We start from the raw sequence: 24,283 nt of genomic DNA, 5'->3' as shown, positions 1-24,283 counted from the left end.
CATGCAGGTGCGTATGTGGTCGCGGTGATTGACGTTATATACATCCCCCCTGTGTTTCCCTCCCCCACAGTACCCTCCCTTCTACAGGCACCCTCTTACATTACATCACATTACTTCCTGTGCTATGTGCTAATGAGAGTAGGAATAGGAGGATAAGGCAAATGAATGCGTGGCTGAAGAGCTGGTGTATGCAGGAGGGCTTCAGCTACTTGGATTATTGGGATCTCTTCGGCTGTATTGGTGACCTGTACAAGAAGGACGGGTTGCATTTGAACTGGAAGGGGACCAATATCCTTGTGGGGAGGTTTACTAGTACTACTCATGAGGGTTTAAACTAGTCTTGCGGGGGGGGGTGGGACCCAAAGTAGTAGTTTCTCCGATGAGATTGTTGAGGCAAATGTAGCGGTTAAAGCAAACAAGTCCAGTTGGCAGGCTGGGCAGGGGCAGGACAGGGAGCCTGGAAGATCTGATAGGCTAAACTGCATTTACTTTAATGCAAGAAGCCTTACAGGTAAGGCAGATGAACTCAGAGCATGGATTGGTACATGGGATTGTGATATAGCTATTACGGAAACGTGGTTGAGGGATGGGCAGGACTGGCAGCTCAATGTTCCGCGGTACCGATGCTTCCGGCGTGATAGAGGTGGAGGTAAGAGAGGAGGGGGTGTTGCACTATTGATTAGGGAGGACATCATGGCAGTACTTAGAGAGGATATCCCGGGGGGAACGTGCAGCGAGGCCATATGGGTAGAACTTAGAAATAAGAAAGGGGTGATCACTTTGATGTGATTATACTATAGGCCCCCCAATAGTCAGAGGGAATTGAAGGAACATATATGTAGGGAAATCACAGATAGGTGTAGGAATTATAGGGTTGTAATAGTAGGTGATTTTAACTTCCCTAATATTGACTGGGACTGCCTTAGTGCTAAGGGATCAGATGGGGAAGAATTTGTTAAGTGTGTCCAGGATAGTTTTCTGAAGCAGTATGTGGATGGCCCTACTAGAGAAGGGGCTACACTCGACCTCCTCTTAGGAAATGAGGCTGGGCAGGTGGTTGATGTGTCAGTGGGGAAGCACTTTGGAATCAGTGACCATAACTCTATTAGCTTCAAGATAGTTATGGAAAAGGATAGGACTGGTCCTCAGAATGAAGTCCTAAATTGGGGGAAGGCTAATTTTGATGGCATCAGACAGGAACTCTCAAAAGTTGAATGGGAGAGGCTGTTTACAGGTAAAGGGACGTCTAGCAAGTGGGAGGATTTTAAAAGTGAGATAGGAAGAGTTCAGGGCTGGCATGTTCCTGTTAGATGGAAGGGCAAGGCTGGCAAGTTTAGGGAACCTTGGTTGACGAGGGATATTGAGGGTCTGGTCAGGACAAAGAAGGAGGCATATGTCAGGTATAGGCAACTGGGATCAAGCGAGTCCCTCGAGGAGTATAGGGGATGTAGGACTACACTTAAGAAGGAAATTAGGAGGGCGAAAAGGGGCCATGAGATTTCCCTGGCAGATAAGATAAAGGAGAATCCTAAAAGATTCTATAAGTATATTAAGAGTAAAAGGGTAGCTAGGGAAAGAGTAGGTCCCCTTAAGGATCAGTGTGGTAATCTATGTGTGGAGCCACGGGAAAGGGGTGAGGTCTTAAATGAAAACTTCTCGTCTGTATTTACGGTGGAGAAGGTCATGGAAGCTAATGAGTTCAAGGGAGGGAACAGCGATATCCTGGAGCATATCAACATTATAAAGGAGCAGGTGTTGGAGATTTTGAAGCGTATTAAGGTGGATAAATCCCCAGGGCCTGACCAGGTGTATCCTCGGATGCTATGGGAAGCAAGGGAAAGGCATGCATTTGGAAAGGCATGGTCTGATTAGGGATAGTCAGCATGGCTTTGTGCGTGGGAAATCATGTCTCACAAATTTGATTGAGTTTTTCGAGGAGGTGACCAAGAGGATTGACGAGGGCAGGGCGATGGACGTTGTCTACATGTACTTCAGCAAGGTCTGTGACAAGATCCCACATGGTAGGCTGGTCCAGAAGGTTCGAACACATGAAATCCAGGGTGAGCTAGCCAATTGGATACAAAATTGGCTTGGTGATTGGAGGCAGAGGGTGGTAGTGGAGGGTTGTTTTTCAGATTGGAGGTCGTTGACCAGTGGTGTGCCGCAGGGATCAGTGCTGGGCCCTCTGTTGTTTGTCATATATATTAATGACTTGGATGTGAATGTAGGAGGCATGATTAGTAAGTTTGCAGATGACACCAAGATTGGTGGTATAGTGGACAGTGAAGAAGGTTGTCTAAGGTTACAACAGGATATAGATCAACTGGGAAAGTGGACAAGGGATTGGCAAATGGAATTTAATGCAGACAAGTGTGAAGTGATGCATTTTGGGAAGTTAAACCAGGTCAGGACATATACAGTGAATGGCAGGGCCCTGGGGAGTGTTGTTGAGCAGAGAGACCTAGGGGTGCAAGTACATAATTCCCTGAAAGTGGCAACACAGGTATACAGGGTGGTGAAGAAGGCGTATGGCATGCTTGCCATCATCGGCCGAGGCATTGAGTACAAGAGTTGGGACGTTATGTTACACTTGCACATAACGTTGGTTAGGCCGCATTTGGAGTACTGTGCGCAGTTCTGGTCACCGCACTACAGGAAAGATGTGATTAAACTAGAGAGGGTGCAGAAAAGATTCACAAGGATGTTGGCTGGTTTGGAGGGCTTGAGTTATAAAGAGAGATTGGAGAGGCTGGGTCTATTTTCCCTGGAGCGAAGGAGGCTGAGAGGGGACATGATAGAGGTATATAAAATTATGAGAGGCATAGATAGGGTAGATAGCCAGAGTCTTTTTCCCATGGTGGGGGTAACTAAAACTAAAGGGCATAGATTTAAGGTGATAGGGAGGAGGTTAAGAGGGGATCAAAGGGGTAAATCTTTCACCCAAAGAATAGTGGGTATCTGGAAAGAGCTGCCTGAGGAGGTGGTGGAGGCAGGAACAGTAGCGACATTTAAGAGGCATCTGGACAGGTACTTGAATGAGCAAGGCATAGAGGGATATGGAATTAATGCAGGCAGGTGGGATTAGTATAGATAGGCATTATGGTCGGCATGGACGCGGTAGGCTGAAGGGCCTGTTTCTATGCTGTACGACTCTATAACTCTATGACACCCAGTCAAACACTCCCCCCACCAGCCTCCACCCCTCTCCTAGATTTCCTCACCCTCCAAGAGGATCCCAGTCCTCGTCCCAGCCCTCCCCTGAATTTTCACCACACTCAGTCCTTTGCTGTCAGAGACCCCCAGGCTGCCATCCTCCCTACTCACCAGCCCTCTTCTCCCACTCTCCTGCTCTCCCCGCAGTTCCCCCTACTCCTGCTCCCAGCAGCTACATCACCTCCCCCACCCCGCACGCCCCCCACCCCCTGCCATAAGAAGGGCCTTCAGGGTTGACCTTCCCTCTCCGGGGCTGAGAACTCACTGCTGCCTCTGGTCCCCTGGAGATTGCAGGGCCCAGTGCCCGACACCAACTGGGCTCCTCACTCTGCTCTCAATTCCACGCTTGTTCCCCTCCCCACTTCTCGCCCCACATATCCCCTCTCTCCCTGTGCTTTGTCCTCCAGCCCTGCTCTGCCCTCACTCCCCCAAACAGTTAGAAGCACAGTCCATAACCCAACTTCTACCATTCTGCGGCATGTTGATACACCAGTGCATGTGCCACCGGTCCTATTCAAAAGCGGCTTCCATTCAGTATTTCCCGCCATCCGCCATCTTGGATATTTTCGCACAGGTTAAAAAAAACATGCACAGGCATCTGCCACTCGCCAAAATGAAGGTCAGGACCTGAAATGTCAGGATCTTCATGGACAACCCCAACAACCACAAAAGGATGATTAGAAAGAAAACAAAACATGAATTGAATATTAGGATGCAATTTCCACAGATTTGGACACTATATTTTTCAATCTCCAAACATGTGGACAAAAGTGAGGTGTTTAAGCATTATATTATCCTGGCTGATTGGAGTGTCAAGTTTATGACTTTTCCAGAGCTGGTCATATGCAATCTGATATCTGTTGTGACAGAGATTTTCTGCCTTGTTGATTAAAACTCACCTGCAGAAGCCACTGTACACAACAGTAGGCGGATGTAAAGGCATAAAAAAAATAACTCTTCAAACAATTAATGACAGGTTATTAAATGCCAAGGCTCGGATTATAACTGGAGGAAGAGCTGAGAAACAATTTATTACTCTTTCAAATACCAGACATGCAAATCTATATAGTAACCTTTACCATTTTAAGTTATCAGGGCAGGCTGAGAAAGTGGTTAAAAAGGCATATGGGATCCTGAGCTTCATAAATAGAGGTATAGAATACAAAAGCAAGGAAATTATGATGGACCTTTATAAAACTCTGTTCGGCCTCAACTGGAGCATTGTGTCCAATTCTGGGCACCATACGTTAGGAAGGATGTGAAAGCTTTAGAGAGGGTGCAGAAAAGATTCATGAGAATTGTTCCAGGGACAAGGGACTTCAGTTAGGTGGATAGATTGGAGAAGCTGGGGTTGTTCTCTTTGGGAAAGATAAGGTTGAGGGGAGATTTGGTAGAGGTTTTCAAATTCATGAGGGGTCTAGATAGAGGAGATGGAGAGAAACTGTTCCCATTGGCAGAAGTGTTGCGAACCAGAAGATACCGATTTAAGGTGGTTGGCAAAAGAACTGGAGGCGACGTGAGGAGAAACCTTTTTATGCAGCGAGTGGTTAGGATATGGAATCCACTGCCTGAGAGTGTGTTGGAGGCAGATACAGTCAGGTTTTCAAAAGGGAATTGGATAAACATCTGAAGAGAAAAAGTTTGCAGGGTTATGGAGAAAGGGTGATGGTGGGGGTCGTGGGGGGAAGTGTTGGGGTGGGGGTGGTGAGACTTGCTGAGCTGCTCTTACAGGAAGCCTATGTCTGTGCAGTAACCACTCTATGATTCGATGATCAGTTCTAACAGGGTCAAATTATAATAGATTCAATGATTGTATCCTCTAACTTTTTAACATTTGTGATATGTAAAACATTAATGTTCTCAGAAGTTGTATTTAGTTCTTCCAAATGGTAATGTTCATGGAGTTCAGAAGCTATATATTTTAATGCTTTTGAGTGGTGTATGGAACTTGAAAAGTTTGAAAATGTAATATATAAAGAATTGATACAACAATAAATCCAACAAATGATATCACCACAATACCCAATAGGCCAGCAGAAGAGCTGGTTATCTAATCTGACACCAGGATGCTTTATTTGTTATTTAACCTTTAATGCACACACAGTAGGTACTATGCTGATAATATGTAAGAAAATATTTTTGATATGTTTGGCTTTTTTAAAGAAAAAATTCTGCTGAAAAAGCAATAACCAAGGTGATGATGGGTGAAGCAGTTGTCTCATGGGTTTCAATATTTACCAATAAATACAAGATTTTGATTTGGGGATAAAGCTGCGGAGGCTTATCTTTAGTGTTTATGACATGGGATGCTGCAAGGAAATGAAAAGGGAAAAGGAAAAGTGGAGACAATTCTAAGACAAGGATCTGAAGTGGTGGAGAATGATCAGACAGAGAGAGAGATGTCAAGTGGTAAAGCAACAGTTGGAATTCTGGGAGGTGATAGAAAGTGACTGGTTAGTGTCAGGTGTGGTAGAGAGGAGCAGAGAAGCAGATAGGTTGGAGAATGTCAAGACAGAGAGAAGCCACTTATATTTTGGAGCATGTGGGGAAAGTCAGAATGGTCTTTAAAGCAGCTTATAGATGTTATAAGCTGGGTGATAGAAAGTGACTGGTTAGTGTCAGGTGTGGAAGAGAGGAGCAGAGAAGCAGGTAGGTTGGAGAATGTCAAGACAGAGAGAAGCCCCCAGCGAGTTAACATCCGTAGCACTTAAAGCAGCCAGAAGCACTGCACAAAGAACAGCCAGGCGCTGTGCAAATGACTACTGGCAACACCTATGCAGTCATATGCAGCTGGCCTCAGACACCGGAAACATCAGAGGAATGTATGATGGCATTAAGAGAGCTTTTGGGCCAATCATCAAGAAGATCGCCCCCCTCAAATCTAAATCAGGGGACATAATCACTGACCAACGCAAGCAAATGGACCGCTGGGTTGAGCACTACCTAGAACTGTACTCCAGGGAGAATGTTGTCACTGAGACAGCCCTCAATGCAGCCCAGCCTCTACCAGTCATGGATGAGCTGGACGTACAGCCAACAAAATCGGAACTCAGTGATGCCATTGATTCTCTAGCCAGCGGAAAAGCCCCTGGGAAGGACAGCATTACCCCTGAAATAATGAAGAGTGCCAAGCCTGCTATACTCTCAGCACTACATGAACTGCTTTGCCTGTGCTGGGACGAGGGAGCAGTACCTCAGGACATGCGCGATGCCAATATCATCACCCTCTATAAGAACAAGGGTGACTGCGGTGACTGCAACAACTACCATGGAATCTCCCTGCTCAGCATAGTGGGGAAAGTCTTTGCTCGAGTCGCTTTAAACAGGCTCCAGAAGCTGGCCGAGCGCGTCTACCCTGAGGCACAGTGTGGCTTTCGTGCAGAGAGATCGACCATTGACATGCTGTTCTCCCTTTGTCAGATACAGGAGAAATGCCGCGAACAACAGATGCCCCTCTACATTGCTTTCTTTGATCTCACCAAAGCCTTTGACCTCGTCAGCAGACGTGGTCTCTTCAGACTACTAGAAAAGATTGGATGTCCACCAAAGCTACTAAGTACCATCACCTCACTCCATGACAATATGAAAGGCACAATTCAACATAGCGGCACCTCATCAGACCCCTTTCCTATCCTGAGTGGCGTGAAACAGGGCTGTGTTCTCGTACCCACACTCTTTGGGATTTTCTTCTCCCTGCTGCTCTCACATGCGTTCAAGTCTTCAGAAGAAGGAATTTTCCTCCACACAAGATCAGGGGGCAGGTTGTTCAACCTTGCCCGTCTAAGAGCGAAGTCCAAAGTACGGAAAGTCCTCATCAGGGAACTCCTCTTTGCTGACGATGCTGCTTTAACATCTCACACTGAAGAGTGTCTGCAGAGTCTCATCGACAGGTTTGTGGCTGCCTGCAACGAATGTGGCCTAACCATCAGCCTCAAGAAAACGAACATCATGGGGCAGGATGTCAGAAATGCTCCATCCATCAATATTGGCGACCACGTTCTGGAAGTGGTTCAAGAGTTCACCTACCTAGGCTCAACTATCACCAGTAACCTGTCTCTAGATGCAGAAATCAACAAGCGCATGGGAAAGGCTTCCACTGCTATGTCCAGACTGGCCAAGAGAGTGTGGGAAAATGGTGCACTGACATGGAACACAAAAGTCCAAGTGTATCAAGCCTGTGTCCTCAGTACCCTGCTCTATGGCAGCGAGGCCTGGACAACGTATGTCAGCCAAGAGCGACATCTCAATTCATTCCATCTTCGCTGCCTCTGGAGAATACCTGGCATCAGCTGGCAGGACCGTATCTCCAACACAGAAGTCCTCGAGGCGGCCAACATCCCCAGCTTATACACACTACTGAGTCAGCGTCGCTTGAGATGGCATGGCCATGTGAGCCGCATGGAAGATGGCAGAATCCCCAAAGACACATTGTACAGCGAGCTCACCACTGGTATCAGACCCACTGGCCGTCCATGTCTCCGCTTTAAAGACATCTGCAAACGCGACATGAAGTCCTGTGACATTGATCACAAGTCGTGGGAGTCAGTTGCCAGCGTTCGTCAGAGCTGGTGGGCAGCCATAAAGGCGGGGCTAAAGTGTGGTGAGTCGCAGAGACTTCGCAGTTGGCAGGAAAAAAGACAGAAGCGCAAGGGGAGAGCCAACTGTGTAACAGCCCCGACAAACAAATTTTTCTGCAGCACCTGTGGAGGAGCCTGTCACTCTAGAATTGGCCTTTATAGCCACTCCAGGCGCTGCTCCACACACCACTGACCACCTCCAGGCGCTTACCCATTGTCTGTCGAGATAAGGAGGCCAAAGAAGTAGAAGATGTTATAGCATTTGCAGGCACATTCTTGGACAATCAAAATAGATTTGATGAATCAATAACTCGCCATAAATAATTTAAGTCACTCATAGTAGCAATCTACTTAATTATATTGCATTAATGGTAGGGTATTGGTGATGAGAGGGGAGATATTTATGTAGGAAAAAAATAACCATTTTAGCATGAATGGGGAGATATTTTTTCTTCTCACTGATTTAAAATTAAGAGAAATTGTGGGATACATCAACAAAAGAGGTGTTATTATTTATAAATTATAATTGTATTACAGGGTAATATAAATTAAATGGTGAGACCAATGGACACTCACAGAATCCAATATCTCATTTATATGCATCCAATATAGTGTTTTTTTTTACATTTATTTCATGGAGTAAGTTTCACTTATTGTGGATATTAAAGTATAATGGAGGTATTGTTGTTACGAAGAGAGAATACAAACATTGACTGGCTGTGTGAACAACAGACCAAAAATCTATTATGGCCCAACACAGCATTATCTCTGTCAAGGTGATACTTTTATTTATTGTAGAACCCAAGATAAGGATCATGATCCGTAGTGCAGGACACCATGGAAATTGAAAAGAGTTGATGAAAAGACAAGATAAATCATGAGATAGTGAAGGTCACCTCAACTGTGGCTCTATTTTGGCACTGTAGTGTAAACCTGATATTCTAGACTCCTTGTTAAGTCGGAATTTGTTGTCATAACTTGTTTGTCTGGGAGGAGCACACTTCATTTTAAAATGAAAACCCAAAATATTATAATAAAAGCTTTACAAGTCACAGTTGATCAACTTTTTGCACCATCAATAGGTAATACTCAATGAATGTAACACACATTGATGAAGGTGCCATAGCTGAATGTGATAAGAATGTAGATCTAAGGCACACAGCATCATGAAATTATCGAAACAGATAAATAATGAAGCATTTTAAATTCAAAAAGCAATTATGTAAAGAATATAACAACTCGTATTTCTATAGTGCTCTTCAAGTGTGGAAAGACTTCTCATTGCATTTTGCATTAAGGAGGAAAGATCATGACAATTAGTCAATGAAGTATCGCATGGTAAACATTTAGATGAAGTCAACATTTTTTTCCCCAAAACATTCATTAAAAGATGTAAAAGAAAATACATTACAGAACCGTTTAAAACAGCACCGAGTTGACATTCCAGAAAGTGCAAAGGAAATCAGTTTTCTTCTATACAGGAGTGAATTGCCTCACAACCCTTCAATTCCATTTTCCATGTAATGTATGTTTTACAGCAAAACCATATTTGGTATATACAGCCCAAGGGGTTTCCCATGGGTCCAGCCCCTCAGTTCACTGTGGCAGGAAGACCTTGCACAGTGGTCTTTCCCCATTGAGCCTTTGCGGCAGATGCCCCAAGCTTTAGTGTGTCCCTCAGCACATAATCCTGGACCTTGGAATGTGCCAGTCTGCAACACTTGGTCGTGGACAACTCTTTGCACTGGAAGACCAGCAAGTTTCAGGCAGACCAAAGAGCGTCTTTCACCGAATTGATGGTCCTCCAGCAGCAGTTGATGTTTATCTCGGTGTGCATCCCTGGGAACAGCCCGTGAAGCAGCCTTCTGTGTTACAGAGCTGCTTGGAATGAACTTCGACAAAAACCACTGCATCTCTTTCCACACCTGCTTTGCAAAGGCACATTCCAGAAGGAAGTGGGCAACAGTCTCTTGCCCACCACAGCCACATCGAGGGCAGCGTGCGGAGGCGGTGAGATTCCGGGCGTGCAGGAAGGATCTGACAGGGAGGGCCCTTCTCACCACCAGCCAAGCTATGTCTTGGTGCTTGTTTGAACGTTCTGGTGATGAGGCATTCTGCCAAATGACTTTGGCAGTCTGCTCAGGGAAACATCCAACAGGATCCACCATCTCCTTTTCCCGTAGATGAAGTCAACAAAGAATCTTCAGCATCCCGCTGTTGCAGGTCACAGACACTCCATCACAACCAGACACTGAACTCTATCCAATTCCCCAATCTTTCACAGAAATAGTGAGCAGAATCTTACCATATTTGAAATTTTTCTGCTATCGTGAACAAATGCGGTCCTGATCCCGCTGGTGTCAGCTGGCCGCACAGCTTTGCGATCTTATGGGAGGCAGCCAATTAAGAGGTCACCTCCACGTTCGCTGTCTAATTAAAGATGGTGGGAGGCCCAATAAATGTTCATGGCTACAGACACCTTCACAGCCATGGCAATGCTCTGAGGCTGCAGTTTTTTTTTAATTCATTTGTGGGAGGTGGGCATCGCTGGCTAGGACAGCATTTATTGCCCATCCCTAACTGTCCTTGAGAAGGTGGTGGTGAGCTGACTTCTTGAACCGCTGCCGTCCATGTGGTGTAGGTACACCAACAGTGCTGTTAGGAAGGGAGTTTCAGGATTTTGACCCAGTGACAGGGAAGGAACGGCAATATAGTTCCAAGTCAGGATGGTGTATGACTTGTAGGGCAACTTGCAGGTGGTGGTGTTCCCATGCATCTGCTGTCCTTGCCCTTCTAGGTGGTAGAGATCGTGGGTTTGGAAGATGCTTTCGAAGGAGCCTTGGTGAGTTGCTGCAGTGTATCTTGTATATGGTACACACTGCTGCCACTCTGTGTCAGTTGTGGCTACAGCAGATGGCAGATGGTCTTGCAGGAAGACCTCGAGTAGTTCTGGGCCTAGATGGCTCAGTTTTGGACTGGACCACCTTGGTATGGGCAGCAGCAGGTCTGGACTGCCTGACAGGCAACAATAAGGGCACTGGTGGAATGGCGGGTGGGAAGACGAATGCTATCATCGTGAGAGGGGACAGCAGGTTTGTGCTTCACAGTGCCATTGCCACTCTCCTAAGGGCAGCACCTAGCAATTTTTTGAAGGATGGATTGCTGGACTGCTGTGACACCTTGCAAGTCCATTTTAACACTGGTATCTGCAACCATGATGACAGCAGTTTGATCTGAGCTTCCAATGCAGATGTTAGGTGGCTTCTGCTTGTGCTGTAGTGGAAGCTGAGACATCAGCCATCAGGCGCTGTATCATGCTTGGTCCCATGGAGTTGGTCACCACTTCATGCTGATAAGGCTGGGCTCCAAGCTCTGCACAAAGTCCTATGCCAAGTTGGTACCAGGCTCCACCATACTCTCTGACATTGCATGCAAGATTTCCAGCAGGCTTCCCAATGCACCAATCATTTCAGTATGCATATCCATCAGCCTTCTTCTGTAGCCTGTCCCATCAAAGTGCTCATGAGTTCTCTGCAGAAGAACTCCCATGAAAACACACCCTCCGGTGAGCTTGCATCTATGCTACTATTGCCCCCTGCCCTTGCTGCAGGACACTCATGCCCAATGTCACACCACGTGCAGATCCCGCTTCTGTGCTGTCTGCTAAATTATGCACAGTGTTGGTACGTGAGCTAGTGGCTGCATGTGTTAAATCAAGTGACGGTGTTTCTTCATAAACAGTGTCTTGTTGTTCTTCTACCTGTTGCTCTTGCACCACTGCCTGGCCAAATGGCAGTTCTTGGGTACCTGAAAGGAGAAAAGCACAAGGGTGAGGTTGTCGTGAAGGGAGGATGGGAGGAAGTAAATGTTGCATGTTTACACCATCTGCAGCTTGTAAATCAAAAGGAATTGTGGGATAAGGGATACTGGGATGTGAGAAGGACAATTAGGTATAAGGATATCATCATCTTCGATGGTTTCAGCCCCGCCACTAGCCACGGCCTCAGCAAAGCCTCTCCAATGATGGCGACCACTGTCTCTTCCATGGGGGTAAGAACATGCAGGCACACCTGTCTCCCTCTTGGTGTGCACCACCTTGCCCTGAAGGAGGGAGGGAAGTGTGTCAGTGGTGTGGTGCACGTGGCTGAATAACTGGCAGTGTGTGCAAGGTGTGAGATGTGGGTGTGCGGCTTGCAGCAGTGCTAAGTGTGTGAGGTTGTGGTGAAGCATGCATGTCAGGTATGTGTCCTGATTGATTGAGATTGTTGGTAGGTGAGTGATGGCGGTGTGATGTATTGAGCAGAATGTGAGGCCAATAGTACAGTTGGTGGGATATGGCTTTTGACGATGAATTTACTGATCTTTACTACTCATGTGAGGTCATTGAACATTTTGTAACACTGCATGCAGGGCCTCGAGGCTTGACTCCTGGCACTGACCTCCATGGCTATCTACAATCACTGCCTTCTGAGTGTTCATCTGGAGGCGCCCTGGCCTCCTGTGGATACAGCACCTCCTCCCCAAAGGCTTTTAGTGCAGCATCTGAGCACCTTGGAGCACACTCTCTCACATGTTGTAGCATTACTCAGTCTTTTTCCACAACAGAGTGTCTTGCACCAGGACTTCCACCAGTTTCTCTAGCCACAATGCCCTTTCCCTTTAAGAGGTGCAGGCCGGCTTTTAGTAGTGCAGGATAGATTTAACTTGTGCTAACCTGTCTCGATTTTGAGCCCTGTGCTGAGGCTTGCAGCTATTCAACAGTGTATTTAGCACAAAGTTGGCTTTCTGCCTGCAGCATAATTTAAAGAGCATTAATGGCATTTTAATGGCATTTCATGAGCCCTTTAACCATGAGGCTATTTGGCCTATTTCTGAGGTGACTTTTAAAGCAATATTTACAAGTACCATTACTATAGAGTCAGAATCTACTATAAAAGCAGAAATTTGAATATTTCACGAGTGGTCCATGAGTGACCAGTGCAAGGCTGATACTAGCAACTGCAATGTCTAAATTGGTACTGATGTACTGATGTTAACAATCGTATTTTCTGCAACTGACTGAAAACTGAAAAGAAAGTCCATTGACTGAAATGATGGGTAGGGTACTATGATATCATATGACACTCATCTAGTTGAAAAATGAAGAACTGGCATATGTTGCCTTGCCACATTTCATGCCCTCATCTTAATTAGCAACATTTGAACTGGCAAGAATGGATGCCTTGCAGAAATTTACATTCCACAACATCCTTCACTCTTGGCTAAAGGATAGGTTCAACAGTGAGAAGCTCAACAAATAAATAAGGGTCATAGGGCAAAGATAGATAGATGCAAAAGTTTTTTTTAAAAATCAGATGAAAAGTTAGTACATAAAATAGAAAAAACATTCAAACCGTTTTAAAAGTCTCCATGATGTCTCCACACACAGTTGACATGACAATGTTTGATTATTTTCAGCTGCACTTAGGGACATCCAAATTTATGAAGCTATTTGAAAATCATCTGGCATCACAGTGTTGACAAGGTTGTTTGAAAGGCAAATCCTTTCTGACAACAGTCTAGTTATAACATTTTGTTTCCCTAACATTAAAAAAGTAATTTACATGTGAAAGCACAGCTGCATGGCACTCTTTCACACAAACCTATTGTTGGTGTGAATCTTCAACATACATTAAGCTTTTATATATGTTTTAAGAAAACAGAGTGCAATTTAGTTCATTTAGTATGTGCATATTTTATATCAAATTTGCATTAAATAGCATTTAGAAGCATAACTACATGTAGCCTCGAGCTGTTGGCTACTAAACTAGAACATGTCTTAATTGTACAGTGTTAAAAGTATTGTATTAAACTAGACATCACTGCAGCCTCAGCGATCTGTCAGTGTCACTGCAGATAACTGACTCACATTCTGCACAAAAGAAAATGGATCTAGATCAGTGTTGGATATCATTACAATAATAAATTTGAGTAATGTGCCTGAGGATTGGGGATAAGTAAATGGTAGCTTGTTGTGTCTGAGGCAATCCAGTCCAACATTGAACAGCCAAAATATTTAGCTAGTCCTGCTCAGTACAGAATCAAAAATCAAACCAACACCAACTTTCCATGCAAGCAAATCTTAATCAGGATCACATGTAGTTTATTTGTTTTCAGTTTGCCATAATATAATAAAGAATCTAACAGAAATTACAGGGTTCTGTTCAAACTCAAGGTGCTGATTGTTTGCTCATACTGACCGGTAGAAAACAGGATGCGTTTACCTCTTGTGGAATATGGAATTGCTTGACGTTTCTGAAGATATTTACTCATATTTATTTGAAATGCTTTCTTGAATTACACATTACAAATGAATTGATTCATCTCAACGAGTCCCTGCTGGGAAAGTAAAAAAAAGAGTCGACGACAGACCAGTAATTTCTTACATAAAATGATTATATGCGTCATTATAGACTATAAATATAAGAAAAAAACAATTCAAATCTAAATGAAAATAGATCAAGGATCCTTCAACCTCCGCTGATTACGGGACACACATGTATTAGCCAGTCACAGCTGAAGAATGGAAAATGGCTCTGCACTTCCAATACTGACTTTATTAAAAGGACCTTACAAATGGGACAAAGAGAAGTAAATAACACTAGTCAAAGCTTTTAAACTATTAGCTGTGGCTACATTGGAAATCTGGTGGATTTAGAACGATTTACAGTTAGCATGCTGGCAAGACAAATGAAGAAATTTTCAGAGTTTGCCATTTTCGATCCTTTTTCCTGCAGGATCACACTGAATGCAACAAAAACAAGATAATGAATTCAGATAGTGTCATGATACAATATTGGAAAGCTTTGTCTTTGCCCCAGAATGCACCTTAAGTTAATTGGCTGACCAAGGTATGTCACTGAGAGTGGATGTGGAGAAATCTGTGGCCTGGCTTGTACTTGTCATGCACTTGTACTTAAAGAGGAAGAGGAGAGCTAGCAGTGTGGCATCTAAAGGAGAAATGAGGAAGGAAGGACTTAATATTTTAAATGTAATTAAAAGTTAGAAACTCTCTTAAAACATATATAAAAGCAAAGATATGAGATTCTTTATCACTAAGGGTGGGTGGGAATATTAACTCCCAAGGACAGGTGTGGGTTTAAAAATATGAAAAAGTGGAAAACCTGACTCCAAACCACTTCCCATTAAAATTTTTTGGGGGGCGATTAACTAACATACTCTCGAGAGGTGGATCCATCCTTAAAATATTCTAATGAGGCTACTTGCCTCAACTTTAATGTCTCCTTCTGGGCTTCAGCAAACTCAGCAGCTGAACGAAGGCCAGAATGGCTGGATGGGAGAGGCAAAGTACTTTCCAGCACTGCTTGTGGTGCAGGAGTGCTTCCTCTAGCTCCTCAAGCTTAGCTGTACACCACCCTGTAATCGGATCCCTGTTGTCTGACTTGCTTTCCTCTAATGCCTGGCCTCTGCTGCCCAACTTACCTCACTACAGCTCCCCGTCAGCCTTCCCACCTGACAGCCGGTTAGACGCTCAATCTGGCTGGCAGCTGTGGGCGGGGAGCCCTTTCATAAAGTTTAAATCTGATCCTGCCATTAAATTGCCTCTGCCCCCACTCCCTGTACCCCCATCGCCAGCCCCATTCCCTTCCTGCCTCCCTGTTATTATCAGGGCCTAACCTCTGTGTAAAGAGGAATCTGAACTATGGAATATTAAAATTTTGATCTAAATTCTCTTGACTACAGTATTTGAGTTGAGACAGATACCCCTCAATCTTGGCAGTATTGATTTCTATGCACTTTTAATTCAGATAGTTTCTGCAGTTTGGAGAATACATGTAGGCCCCCTGCTGGCCTGTTGGACAGTTTAATAAGAAATTTATGCCAGCACTGCATAAGGTAAGATTTGAGATTCCTCAGTTTTACTGCTTCTGGTCATAAATTTATTTTAACATGTTGCTGCTATAATACAATAGAATATAGGCTGTAATATTAAAAATGTCTTACTAATGAAGAACGTATTAAGGTTTAAATTTGAGGCTTATGGTTACACTGGGAAGATTAGTAAACCATTGTATTGCGCCATAAAGGGATTGGGCACTGTTTCCTTACATGGCCAGGTTTTAGATCTCAGATCACTCACTGCAAAGTGATGGACCACCTTGATTGAGGAGGAACGCATTCAGTTTACATCGTATTAGACAGGGGTAAAGTTTCTGCTTTGGGTGCAATCGGCAGTTGCCCAAAATAGTTTTGAGAGTGTTTCTTCCCTGACGTTTCTGCTCAAACATATTTGCATATCGTCAAATGCAAAATCTGCCAAGAACCAGCCCAATCGGGCAGTGATTTTAAGCTTTTTCTAAATTTTGCTTCAAAAACACTTCTTGACATATTTGAGATGGTAACTTAATGAAGTTTGATTAATACAGCTGAAATGAGTTTACCGCAAAAAATAAACATTTAAAAATAAACATAGTATCACACACCTCTGAGTAAGCTGACTTTAACTTACTGAAAATTACTTTAAGAAAAAAATACAAAACCATTTGCTAGTTATATTGGGGTACAGTAGTCAGTTTCTTAGGAAGTTTGAAAAAATAATTCAAAAACTTGCAAAGCGTGCCTTTAGTGTCCTTGCACCCAAAAGGCCAACTGAATTTTTAAAGCCTCCAAGAAGGTCTGAAAATGAATGCAATTAGCAGTAATTCCCAATGGTGATTAATTCATCCTGTGGATGTGGCCAGTTTTGTGGGCTGGCTTCAAGAACAATGTTTTTTAAACTAGCACAAAGATTGCGGAAACTCCATTTTCACTGAACGTAATTACATAATGAATGCTGATAATTACACCAATTTCGGGCAAATTGCACCAAAAAAGTACAGCCTAGGGGAAACTCTGCCCAATAGTATTTACAGCACCGAAAGATACCCTGGCTGCTTTTAAACACCACCAGTAAACAGTTACCTAGCAACATTTGTTATGATCTGAGTCAGCGAGACTAATCATATAAAAGTGGAAGGTCATGTCAAATCAGTGATTTCTAATTGATTTCTATCCATCAGGACATCAAGAGTGGGGAAGCAGGGAACCACTGACAGTGATTTCTGGATTACCGCATTAGCAGTGCATTTTTCTTATTTGTTCATGGGATGTGAGTGTCACTGGCAAAGTCAGCATTTATTTCTTATCCCTAATTATCCTAGAGAAGGTGGTGGTGAGTCGTCTTCTTGAACCGCTGCATCCTTGGGGTGTAGGTACACCCAAAGTGCTGTTAGGAAGGGAGTTCCCGGTTTTTGACCCAATCACAGTGAAGGAACGACGATATAGTTCCATGTCAGGATGGTGTGTGGCTTGGAGGGGAATTTGCAGGTGGTGGTGTTCCCATAAGTCTGCTGCCCTTGTTCTTCTAGGTGGTAGAGGTCGCCTGTTTGGAAGGTGCTGTCGAAGGAACCTTGGCAAGTTGCTGCAGTGCATCTTGTAAATGGTACACACTGCTTTCAAGATGCACTGGTGGTGGAGGGAGTGAATGTTGAAGGTTGTGGATGGGGTGCCAATCAAACGGGCTGCTTTGTCCTGGATTGTTTTGAGCTTTTTAAGTGTTGTTGGAACTTCACTCATCCAGGCAGTGGAAAGTATTCCATCACAATCCTGACTTCTGCCTTGTAGATGGTAGAATGGCTCTGGGGAGTCAGGAGGTTAGGAACTTGCCACAGAATTCCCAGCCTCTGACCTGCTGTTGTAGGGCTGAATTTTATTTGGGCACTGCGCTCTGCGACGACGCCCTTTATACTCAGCGGTGTGCTCACATTCAGCGACCGCCACCGAGCCCCCGCAATATTACGCGTGGGAGCACATTTAATTAGAGGGGGCAGAGCGACCGCCCCTGATGACTTAGAGGGGGTGGCTGCCACGTCCCTGGCAATGGCGTCCGGTGCCACCACACAGGCACCAGCGCCATTTTTAAAGGGCTTTAAACCCTTACAATTAATTTTAATTTTTAAAGGGAAATCATCCGTGATTGTTATTAAATATAAAATTAAGTGAGGGATGCACTTCCCCAACCCCCTCAATGGTTACTTCATTGCCCGAAATGATCATCAATTGATTTTTCAAATACCTGAACTTCCGCCCCCAACCTTCAACCTTTTGCCCTTCAGCCCCTTCCCACCATCCCCGCATCCAATCAAAATTGATTTCCCCACTCCTCCACCCCTCCCGCCCTGACATTTTAATTACTCCCCCATCCCCACCAGGTTCTCGCCTCGGAGCTCCATGTGGAGTTCCAAAGGCGCGCGAAGGCCGAACGGAGGCCGTAAAATTGGCGTGGGACGGCAGGTAAGTTAATTTGAATATATTTAATGTCAATCTACAGATGGAGATGAAGGGCCTGCCGCCAGGTGGCGGTGGTGTGCACCGAGGTCCCCCCGCTGCCGGTATTATGCGGCGGGCCCTTCTTGGCATCACGGGTCGAGGCAGGCCTCTCCCTGCACAATTTTACCAGCACCCACGCCGCGATCCGCAGTGTCGAGGGGCCGGTAAAATTCAGCCCGTAGTCACAGTATTTATATGACTGGTCCAGTTCAGTTTCTGGTCAACGGCAACCCCCCAGGGTGTTGATGGTGGGGGATTCAGCAATGGTAATGCCATTGAATGTCAAGCAGAGATGGCTAAATTCTCTCTAATTGAAAATGGTCATTGCCTGGCACTTATGTGGGATGAAAGTTACTTGCCACTTATCATCCCAAACGTGAATGTTGTCCAGACCTTGCATGCAGGCATGGACTGCTTTAGTACCTGAGGAGGCTCGAATGGTGCTGAACATTGTGCAATCATCAGTGAATATCCTCACTTCTGAACTTAGGATGGAGGGAAGGTCACTGATGAAGCAGCTAAAGATGATGGGCCTAGGACACTACCCAGAGGAACTCCTGCACTGATGTCCTGGGGCTGAGATGATCGACCTCCAACAACCACAACCATCTTCCTTTGTGCTAGGTATGACTCCAACCAGTAGAGAGTTTTCGCCTGATTTCCATTGACTTCAATTTCGCTAGGGCTCCTAGATGCCACTCTCAGTCGAATGCTGTCTTGATGTCAAGGGCAGTCACTCACACCTCACCTCTGGTATTCAGCTCTTTTGTCTATGTTTGGACCAAGGCTGTAATGAGGTCTGGAGCTGAGTGACCCTGACGGAACCCAAACTGAGCATCAGTGAGCAGGCTATTGCTGAGTAAGTGCCGCTTGATAGCACTGTCAACGACACCTTCCATCACTTTGCTGCTGAGTGAGAGTAAACTGATGGGGACAGTAATTGGCTGGATTGGATTTGTTCCTCTTTTTGGCGACAGAACATACTTGGGCAATTTTCCACATTGTCGGGCAGATGCCAGTAGCTGTACTGGAACAGTTTAGCTACAGGTGCGTCTAGTTCTGGAGCACAAGTCTTCAGTACCACAGCTAGGATGTTTTCAGGGCCCATAGCCTTTGCAGTATCCAGTGCCTTCAGCCGTTTAAAGAAATCACATGGAGTAAATCGAATTGGCTGAAGACTAGCATCTGTGATGCTGGGGGCCTCAGGAGGAGGCCGAGATGGGTCAACCACTTGGCACTTCTGGCTCAAGATGATTGCAAATGCTTCAACCTTGTCTTTTGCACTAATATGCTGGGCTCCTCCATCCTTGAGAAGGGGGATGTTTATGGAACCCCGTCCTCTGGTTAGTTGTTTAATTGTCCACCACCATTCACAGCTGGATGTAGCAGGACTGCAGATCCATTGGTTGTGGGATCTGTCTCTAGCATGTTGCTTCTGCTGTTTGGCATGCATGCGCGGGCACCAGAAATAGCTGTCAGTCTCACAGGGTACTGATGATGAAGACTGACAGTTAAGCCCATCAGTACAACTACAAAATCTGGGCCAATGTTTTCCATTTTTTTCTCCCAACATTTGGACTATGTTTCCATAGCCTTCTAATATCTCAGCCTAGTTGGCTGTTTTTTATCAGCTTGTGTGGTGAGTGATGGGAAACTGTTTGGCTGTGAGATGAGGATCATTACAGCCAGTACTGATCTAATCCTTACCTACCTTCCAACCACATGCACTTTCTAGGAACAGATCTGGATCGCAAACAGAAGCAGGAACCTTAGCTGGCCTTTGCCTTTCCTAACCCTTAGGTCAGAACTTACTGATGTGCTCCGATTGCAATTGAACATGCTGTGTTGCTGGTGTGCAAGATAAATTATTGCTTTTGGAAGTGCATTTAATCTTTGAGCCACTGGTGTACCGTTTGGTACTGGTTTTGAACAAACTGTAAAAACAATATAGAAACAATCTTCAACATTAAACCATTTGATATTTCCTTCAATGATTGTAAATGTATGAAAACTCACATCACTTGCAATACGTATAAATAGTAGAAATTTAGTTTTAGATGAAATTGGGACAGTCAGAAGCTGAGTTCTAAACAAAGCTTTCAATTCATTTAGATTTCACTCAAAAATCAAGCTATGATTCAATCAAGCAGGACCTCTCAATAAGTCAGAATCATGCTTCCTTCCATTTTCTGTCATTTTGCCTGAAGCTTCTTTTAACACAAATGTGAAACTCCAAATCACAGATATGTTTTTTGTTCAGTCTCGTTCCCAACAACAGAATCCAGCAGTAGTAATAATCAAATGACATTATGACTTCTTTATCATTTACAAAACAAAATCAGTTCCCTGTTATAAGTTGCATCAGTGTCCAAATCACTCCCCTACACTAATCAAAAAAGTAGTTAGAATTTATGCACTAACATGAGTTCTTTATGTTGTCTGATGCAAAATAAATAGCTATGTGGTGTCCAGTTTGCTGAAGATTACAAACAGGTTTATTACAGCTAAACTATTAGACAGTACAGAGCTAACTATTTACCAAATCTTACTCTGGGTGTTACAGTTGCAGAGTGCCTCTGGCATGTAGTCACATGACTATATCCTGGTATTTAGCTCGTTAACATGCTAAGATCTTAAAGGGACATCACTCTTAAAGGCAATCATACAACATTCCCTTTCTTTTCAAAGATAAGTCTCGTATGCTAAAAGTAAAAATACATAAAATTAGGTAACATCAAAATTAGTTATGCGGGATACAGATCATAAAATTTACAAGTACAGAAGCTGAAGAGTCCATATATCATTTTGGTGGTTTGACAACTCTTTCAGATCTGGTTATGATATAACCTTCTGGGGATGTGGATTTCACCCTTGGCTGTTTTTGGTTTGCAGACATGTTGTCGATGTGATGGTTGTTATCCTATTGTTCCATCACACCCTCATCGTTGGAGTGTGTTCTTTCGAGTCCACTGTGCGCAATTGGAGTATTACATACTTCTCTTAGTTGGCTTCGGTTCCTTCTCAACACTGCTCCATTAGATGTTGTAATCTCGTTGGACCTAGGCTCACTGCATATTTTAGACAACTCTGTGGGTAACCATGTCTCATTGTGGGGTGTATAACCCTGACCTTTTGTCCTACAAGTAGCTGAGGTAGTCCTGTCCCTGCATGTTGGTCATGCTCCATCTTCATTCTCCCCTATTTTTCGAGCAGTGTCTCCTTCTTCTTGGAGAATTTGGACAGAGGATGGCTTGGCAGGTGGCTTGTCCACACTTGTCTGCCAAACATGATCTTTGCTGGTGACAGTAAACCCATATCCATAGGTGTAGCTCTGAGGTGGAACATGGTAACACGAAAATCTTGTTTCGTTGTCCTACACTTTAGGATAAGTGCTTTGACTGTGCGAACCATTTGCTCGGCAAGACCATTAGATCTAGGATAATGTGGTGAAGACGTCACATGGTTTATGCCCCATTTGATGTGCATATCCCTGAAAGGTCTGCCTGTACACTGTGGCCCATTGTTAGAAATGATTTCTTCAGGTAGCCGAATAGACTGAATATGGCACTCATTGTGGCTGCGACGACTGCACTTAAGTGTCTTTTACCTGTCTGACAATTGGATATTTGGAGAAATAACCAGTTACTAAGAAAGTCATTTCCATTCACGGCAAATATTTCAGTGGCGATTTTGGACCAAGGGACTGACGGAATCTCGTGAGGGTGTAGAGGTCTTTGCATTGTTGTGGCTGATGGCTCTGGCATGCCTCACACATCCTCACTAACCTTTCGATGTCACTGTTGATCCCTGGCCAATAAACAGCATCTCATGCCAGTTGTCTTGTTCGCTCTATGCCCATATGGTCTTGGTTAAGTTGTGACAAAATGCCCTGTCTTTTTTTATTTGCTTGGGGGATGTGGGCACGCTGGCTGGCGAGCATTTATTGCCCATCCCTAATTGTCCTTGAGAAGGTGGTGGTGAACTGCCTTCTTGAACCACTGCAGTCCTTAGGGTGTAGGTACACCAAGAGCTTTGGGCACAATCACTTGTTTTCCTTTGAAGGTGACGCCTCTCGAGATACCGAGTCCATCTCTATAAGGCCAAAAGCATCTGAGGGTTTCTGGCATCTCTTTTACCATGTCAGGGCAACCTTCTCTGGTGACTCTCCACAGTGCCTTCAGTTGTGGGTCATTAGGCTGTTTCTGATTGTAGTTGGTCACATTTGTGCTGACCAAAATGCAATAAATCGATTTTGAGCACATCTTCCACCTCAATGTCCATGCTGTCTACATGTAGATCCAGTGGAACATCTTCATTCTTGCTCGAGATTGTCAATCTGCTCAGCGTATCCGGTGACCATTTTGGTACCTGCTTTGTAGCTGACATCGAAGTCGTACCCCTGTACTAAGAGTCGCTGTAGTCGAGGTGAGGCACTTGTTAATGGTTGTGCCAGATCATCTCCAGTGGTTTGTGGTCAGTTTCCACCGTGAACTGCTTACCAAACAGGTAGGTGTGGAGCCTTGTGATTCCAGACACAAGAGCAAGTGTTTCATGCTCTATGTTTGAGTAATTGGACTGTGCTGAGGATAAACATTTGGATCCAAATGCAACTGGTTTGCCATCCTGAAGGATGCACGCTCCTAGTCCTTTCTGTGAGGCATCGACTTCCAGGATTGTCTTCTTCCTTGGATCTAACAATGCTTGTTAGAGAGACTCAAACATATGTTGATAGTTCTCCTGCCATACAAATGGTATGTCTTTCTTTAAAAGCTCTCTCAGCGATGATGCTTTGTCAGAAAAATTTTGAATGTATGGTGTCAAGAAGTTAAAAAATCCAAGATATCTCTGGAGGTCTTCTTGTCTTGTGGGGTAGGCAAATGCTTTACAGCTTCGACTTTACCTGGGTCAGGACAGATTCAACTACCTGAGTAGATGGAGCCAAAGCAATTGATCTGACTTACATTCACCTGGCACTTCTTGCTGTTAAAAATGAGCCCTTCGCGACAAGCTACTACCACCAGTGAATGAAGATTTTGATCATGCTCTTCTTTGTTTTTGCCCATTGCTGCAATATCATCGGTGATGCATATACATCCAGACATGTTTTCTATAATTCTGTCCTTACGCTGCTGAAACAGACCTTGACTGACAGATGAGCTGAAGGGAAGTCTCTGGAAACAGTATCTTCCAAGTGGTGTCCTGAAGGTCGTGACTTCTTAGCTAGGTGTATTGACCAATATCCATGTTTAGTATCCAACTTGGAGAAGAATTTGGCTCCAGTAAACTTGGGATTCAATTCCTCTAATGTTGGAATCTTGTGAGGGTTTCTCTTTAAGGAGAGGTTTAGATGCCTCGGATCTAGACGTACCGATTGCTCCATCCTTCTTCAGTATGCATGTAATTGACTGGTACCAGTCTGTGTGATGATGCATGCAACGGATGATGCCATTGTGTTTCATGTCATCTAACTTGCACTTAAGCTTTTCTTGTATGTGCACACTGCACGTTCTGGGAGGGTCGATTGATTGAATTGCATCCTCTCTGAGGTGCAGTAGGGTATTACCTTTGAAATCTCCTATGGCGTCAAACCTGTCCGGGTACATTTGTTGTAGGTCCTGGACTGACTCAATGTGGGTACCTTTGGTCTCTTCTGCTGTAATGGGTACCTTGGTGACCTCGTGATGTTGAGGTCCGTACATGCTGGTAGTCCTGCCACTGCTGGTCCACTCGTGTCTACCAAGTAAAATATTTGTTGTTTTCATGCCGATTTGCCATAGCTGCATTGCATTGTTAGTGTGCCACTGCAAGGGATGGGTGACCTATTGTACGCAGATAACTTTGCATTCGTCGGTTATATCATTGATTTCCAACAACTCCGATACATATCTTTCATTATTCAGACTGGTCGGATATTTGCACTAGCACCGGTGTCAATCTTAACCTTGAATGTATGTTTGCCAGATTTTTTTGGGCACATGATGTTAATAGTGGCGAAAGCTTCCCGTTGTTTGACTTCATCAACGTGATGTGTCAGGTTCACAATGTGGAATGGAACACCTGCTTGTCTTTTGGCTGAAAATCACTCCTCCCTGAGTCTTGTCTCAGGGTCTATTTCACTGTGGACT

This window comes from Heterodontus francisci, chromosome 20 (genome assembly GCF_036365525.1).
Source record: "Heterodontus francisci isolate sHetFra1 chromosome 20, sHetFra1.hap1, whole genome shotgun sequence".
NCBI classification, from domain to species: Eukaryota; Metazoa; Chordata; class Chondrichthyes; order Heterodontiformes; family Heterodontidae; genus Heterodontus; species Heterodontus francisci.
The sequence above is the reverse complement of the archived record's forward strand: the minus strand, read 5'-3'. Positions refer to the sequence as shown.